This window comes from Pteropus alecto, unplaced genomic scaffold (assembly GCF_000325575.1).
Source record: "Pteropus alecto unplaced genomic scaffold, ASM32557v1 scaffold166, whole genome shotgun sequence".
NCBI classification, from domain to species: domain Eukaryota; kingdom Metazoa; phylum Chordata; class Mammalia; order Chiroptera; family Pteropodidae; genus Pteropus; species Pteropus alecto.
The window spans coordinates 10,192,672-10,199,275 of record NW_006439757.1 but is presented as its reverse complement, the minus strand read 5'-3'; the positions used below and the strand labels follow the sequence as shown (position 1 = coordinate 10,199,275).

General features: G+C 34.5%; 1 non-coding gene across 1 annotated transcript; it reads right to left on the bottom strand.

The window, feature by feature from the left end:
* Nucleotides 1–5,866: 5,866 nt before the first annotated feature.
* LOC112483960 lies at nt 5,867–5,985 on the bottom strand. Its single transcript, XR_003047832.1, has one exon. It is a non-coding gene; the product is annotated as a 5S ribosomal RNA (ribosomal RNA).
* Between the last annotated feature and the right edge of the window lie 619 nt (nt 5,986–6,604).

Genomic DNA, 6,604 nt, shown 5'->3' with positions numbered 1-6,604 from the left:
AGACAAAATCCCTGCTTTCCTTGAACTTATACTCTGGAAGACCTTGATCTAATGGATATTAAAACAGGTTAGAGAGAAAGAAAAAGAATATAACTTCCTGGGTTTCTTGATGTTCCTGGAAGAAGCCCTGGCCTCCAGAAATGTATGTTGATATAAAGACAGGAGACATTTGCTTTCATTTCCCCCAGAAATACTTTACTCATTTCATACCATTAGAATTAGATGGGTAGTCATTTGTCTAGTTTATTGCTTTCATCCAACAGGATAATAAAACTTCTCTAATCTCCCAGAGAGAGCCAAATAGGTACAGCCCAGATTAGGTCTGTAGGGTAAATCCTAGAGTGCCAGAGAGACTAGAACATTAACTTTCTAGGTATTTACATGTCAGAAAGGAGAAAGGCCAAGAGCAGGGGAAAATCGCTAGGTAGTAAAAGGTGAGACACAGGGACTGTCTGGCTCCTGGAGAAATTTTATCTAACCAAAGTATTATAATTAAGATTCAGGTCCCTTACATTTCCAAGTAGACAGAGAGACAGAAAGAGAAAGAGACAGTTGCCTTCTTTTTCCTTTACAAATAGAGAATAATAATTTTTCTTTATCCTTCTCCTATGGGATACCCAACTATCATGTAAAACAATTGCCCTGGCACTTACCACATTGCCCTAGGGATAAGGATGAGGGCGAATGGAAGTTCAATGCACTTAGTGAGGTTTTTAATAAGAAACTATTTTTGACCCAGAATACCTCGTGTTCTCATTCAGAATAATAATTTAAAAAGAGAAATTTTAAAAGCCCAACAGATACATAACTTTGAATCCAACAAAAATATGCATGTCATTTAACCATTTTATTAGAAGTAATGAATTAGAAATAAATCTCAACAAATTCTCAAAACAGATATTTCCCTCTTACTAGAGTACAAAGTAGAATCAATAGGAGACTGGTTGAATAAATTATTAAACATCAGAACAATAGAGTATAAACTGTATTTTTGGAAACATACTTATATTTCTGAATATTTTATTCTATAGAATTTTGATAGACAATATTATAGAGAATTTTTGTAGACACAAAGTATAAGGAATCCTCATGTACCTATTATAAAGCCCCCAAACCACTTACCAAGAGCTAATCCTGCCTCACCTATAACCAATTCACGATTTATCACCAGTTAGGGATAACTGTAGCACCTATTTCAAGAACTGATATTTAATCTAAGACTCAGGTTGCTGTAGCTGCATCCACTCCAAAGAATGAATTCCAGATACTTTCTCTGTCTTGACCTGGCATGCAGAATTGAGCCATGTTCCCCCAGAAGCTATTACCACCAATGCACCCCTAAGATGCAGTCCTTGTGATAAGAAGCTCTTCTGTTCTAGATCAATCAATAAAGAAATAAAGAGAACTAGGCAGTTATTTCCATTTTTCTTCTATTTTTTAGGTGTCTGGCATTAAAAAATCCTTAATCTAGCTGATCTATGACAGTGGATCAGAGAATTCGAAAAAGGCTATAAATTATTGAGGTTTGTTCACAAAAGTCATTCTGATTAGTGCAAGGTCATTAGACAGATGTACTCAAGACACCATTAAACTGAGAAGTCCAAAAATAATTTTTTAAAAAATCACTTTTTTATTTTGTAATAAATCCTCACAGTGTAATAATTTTACTCTCAACTTTAAAATTTGTGTGGTTTATATAAGGTATAAAACTGGTAATAAAAAGTATTTGTGATTTTCACATACATAATAAAAATTAGCTTGTATTCTTATTTACTATTAAATAAAATGTGTAAAGAAGCTGATTCATCTAGCCTCAAGTTGTATTAATTGTCTACCTTATTCTTGACCAAATATTTACACTAATCATACAGATACGAGGGTGGTTAGTTCCATTTAGGCTGGCACTTAAAATTCATGATAAAATAAAGTGCATAATATTATTCAAGTCATAAAGTAATGTAGGTCTAAAATAATATTACTTACAGCAATAACTGAGAAATTGACTCAAATTTTTTGAAAGAAAGCAAATAAATGTCAAGCACAGCAACTAAGGAATGAGGTAAGTAATTGTTTAAATCAAATCTATGACCTGGCTTTTGCAGTAGATTAAGTTTGTCACAATTCTAAATTAATAGTAATTTATTATTGTGAAAAACAAAGCTGCATTATAGAAACCACTAATAAGTTTTCCAATGCTCAGAGCATCAATCTCAAAAATTAAAATCCCAAATCACAAGAACCAGCACATTCATTTAAGTGAATTGGTCTGCATGCTTCATAAAATTTCTAACCAAGCATAATCAGTTCAGCGAAGTAGTAGAATCAATATACTTTCAGTATTAAAAATGGGTTGATCATAATACCTTTTTTATGATTTAAAAAATTTATTCAATGTCTTCACCTTTAATAACTTTAATGTCAATAATCTATAAACCAATGTCTTTTTAGACAAAACATTTGATTTACCAATCAGTCATGGCTATTAAACCATTACATCTTCTTCTCATACCAAGACAAATAAATGAGACTATATGCCATAGCAATGTCTTACACTATATATCCACATATATGTGAAATCATATATATATATATATATATGGGTTTTCTTATGTTTTTTAAGGTTGCCATGGTGTTTTGTTTTTCCTGATTTCATCTTTTTAAGAATATAGGAGTTAGGGTAGTCGTGAAAGACAGGAGGAAAGTGGTTTGGCTGGGGATTAGAAATAGTCCTGCATCTCATTGGTTTAGAAATGGCTCGTGGGGTCAATTAAAGATGCTGCTCTTTTGTTCAATTTCTCGTCAGCCTTTTTCATATGGCATTTTGAATTTTGTCACCATGCACAAGATTTGTAAAAGGGAATTAAAAAAAAAATTTCTATTCACCTTGTGGTAGGGAAGTAATTAGAAATTGTGATTCTGAGCTATCGACAAAAATCAACCTATAAATTTATATATTTACTAAATCTGGAATAAATTGATTAGTAGTCTTATTTAAAAATATCTATTTAAATAAAAAAAGGACCTCACTATTCTATATTTGTCTCTTGATCAGTAACAAAATTACAAATTCCTATTAGAAAAAGACAGGTGGCTATTTGACAGGCTGGTATACAATATTATCAATGTCTCAAGTTCTCAATCTTTTGATCTACTTATCCAACACCATCAGGCTCTGGAATAATGCAATTACAGTAATAGAATGAAATGATTGTTTTCTTGATGCAATGGGTGGCTTTGCCTCGTGTAGTGAATTACTGCCAAGGTATACACTGGTCATGCACAGGCAACTGTATTTTGCTTCCTCGCATGTAGGTAAACTACACTCTGAATCAGTGGTGCTCAAAACTGGCCAAAAGTCCCATCAAATACAGCAGCAATATCAATACAGATTTAACTCAGCTCGAAATTTGCAAACTAAAGTAAAAAGGCCATTTTTCAAAATAAGATTATAGTGAAGAATTGTGTTTCCTGGTAAATCTTTAAACTACGGTTTAAATTTTTTAGTGTTTTACTAAATGCCATAAGAGTAAATTGTTTGCCACTCATTATTAGTATCAACATTGAGCAATATTTATTTCTTATTTCTAAAAATATATATGTAACGAGTGCTTAACAGTTTGTAGGCAATTTTCTGTTCACTGTGAACAAAGAAGCCCAGGACTTGCCCCTCAAAAGACTAATATTTTACTGGAGAAAACAGTACAGAAATTATTAAAAAGATGATATAATTTCAGTTGGAATAAAGCACTGCGTGAAAACAAAACTAACCAGATTAACTGTTAAAAGTGACATGAGTAGAACAGGACTCTCTGAGGAAGTGACATTTGTGTAAGACCTAAGGAAATGGGGACAGGCATAAGGATGGAGAATATACTTAGGCTGCAAGTACAACGTCCTGTTGTGAAATGAGCTTGGCTCGTTCAAGGAATGACAAAGACAATATGAGGCAAGGGAACATGTCAAGACAGAGATTAGAAAACGAGATGGGAAAGAGCTTTGTAGGGCCCTCTAGTCTGTCATAGTCTACTGAAGGATTTCAAGTAGGATAAAGGAAATGTTTTACCTTTAAAAGAATGGGCAAGAATGGAAGCAGCTAGGAGATCTGAGCAATTCAGAAAAAGAAATAAAAGTTGTGAGGAATAAGTAGGCCATAGTGGAGGTGGGGGGGAAATGCTGATTAAGTATTCATTTTAAATATAGTTCCAGCAGATTTTTGTCAGTGTAGAGTATGCAAGAGAGAAGTGAGTGATGACACTTGGATTTGAGGCCTTGTTATTTGAGTGAATGATAATACTTTTGAAGGTAATGAGGGGGCCTAGAACAGGGCCAAGAAGAGGGAATACACCCTACATATGATAGGTAGTGGCCTTATGAGAAGAGAGATGGTGATATAATCAGGTTTCAGAAAAGGAACAAACCAGACCTCAAGATGTTTCAAATAATCGACACACTGACCATATTCTCACAAGGTATTTAAGTGAGAAATCAAATAAGAAAAAACAAACAAAACCTTTACATCTTGAAATATAAAATGCATTTATAAGAATCTCATGATAAAATCTCAAGTAGGTTTTTCTTTAGTTAGAAGCAAGCTATGACCTTACAAATGATGGTTTACTGAAGTATAGAATGCCAGTATTTACTTTTATAATCACATCGATACCGTTAACATCGAGTTTTGAATTATCACATAACTTTTGGAGAGTGTATTAGAGTGAATGTCTTCAAATAATGCAGACTTAGATTTTAACCCTGGTTTAGTATTTATTATGTGTGACCTTGGGAAAATTACCTAACCTCTGTGAGCTGTAGTGTTGCAATCATTACATAGCCTAAATTACAACTGTTTATTTACAAGGAGCTTTACAGCCAGAAGTTAGCTTCACTCATTGAGCCCTTTTGGCCCCTTCTAACTCCCCAAGTTTCTGATTGACTTGCTCAGGAAAAGGCTTAAGTACCCTGTTAATCCAGTCCCTTCTGCTGCTAAGCTAGTTCAGTTGTCCAAAAACTCCTGATAACATCACTCGGCTAGGCACCTCTCTCCTGCATCCGCAATCACGACTTATTCCAGTCGCCTGGACTTTGAGGACAGAATGGTTTCTCCCCATCCACTTTATCCTATGTGAAGAAAGATCTTTTCCTTTAATTCTCCACAGCACTGCAAAGACCATAGATGGCAGTTTTTAATCTTTAGAATTGCATTAAAATGAAAGAATGGCAATACTGTAATTTCCAAATATTACACAGGTCTAGTCATATAAGGTTTCTAACTGAGCTGCCCCCTCCAATTCTCCTGCCCACCTCCCAAAACACAAACTACAGCTCAAAACATAAAGTGCTCTAGGACCTCAGAGTCCATTTCAGAGAAAGGATGGAGTTTGTCCTCACATTTACATAACACGTATCTCCCTTTATTTACTGTCTCAGGCTAAAACTTTTCTAGGTTGACGGGCTTTGGCAGTTTTTCTTTCTATAGGAGAACCCCTCATCTCTCTCATATATACATATATACAAACACACAAAACAGGGTGTTTTTTGGCCACAAACATGCAGCAAGACAAGACATCAGTGCATTTCTCAAAATCTAAATGTTTAAATCTTAAGTAATTTTTTAGTGGGAACAGCAGTAGATTGGTTACTCCCATTTTTATCATTCTCATTAAGTGTTGTAAAGTATTAGTGTCAATATCACTGAGGAGTGCCCTAATAAATATGAAATAAGCGTAAAACTGCCTATACCAGAGAGTTTTTTGTTGTTGTTGTTGTTGTTGTTATTTGTAGACGAGGCAACCCTTGGTTGACCTCATGGATTGCAAGGACCTTGTCAGTTTACAATCTCTTATTATTATTATTATTATTATTTTTACACCAACAGCACCTGGTCTTCCTAGGTGGTCTCCCATCCAAGTACTAACCAGGCCCAACCCTGCTTAGCTTCCGAGATCAGATGGGATCGGACTTGTTCAGGGCAGCATGGCTGTAGACTACCAGAGAGTTTTATGAGATAATGTGTGGACAATACCACATATTCAATTTGTTCTTAACTGATGGTACCTAATGATAATGATAAAAATAATACACTGACAAAATAGTTAATAAATTATATCTCTCCCCTCAAATGCAAAAAATCTTATTCATCTTATCCCCTACTTGTGAAATTTAAGATTTATTTTAGTTGTGAAATTAATGGCTTTATCTCCTTTCATAAAAGATTTTCAGCTCATAAGGAAATAATTTTGCCCATAGGCAGTGTTTTAATTGTGATTTAATTTCTCACAGTCTTCTAACCAGTTTACCCTGAGGGCAAAGCTCTTTCCAGAGAGGAAATTCTGCTATTTTTTAAGTCAGAATTAAACAAATATATGGAGTGAAGCAGAAACTGAAAAGAAAGGAAACGTTTGGAAACAATTATGCCTCACTCCCAAATATTTCTACACACAAGTTCCCCATTTCATTCCTGAGAAGGAGACCTGATCTGCATCCACATTGAGATAGTCAAATGAGAACTCAACAGAGTGGATGTGGATGGGAAGGACAGGAGAGGACACAAGTCTAGTCAAACAGTTCTAATCTAGACCTAAGAAACAGAATTAAGAAAGATCTT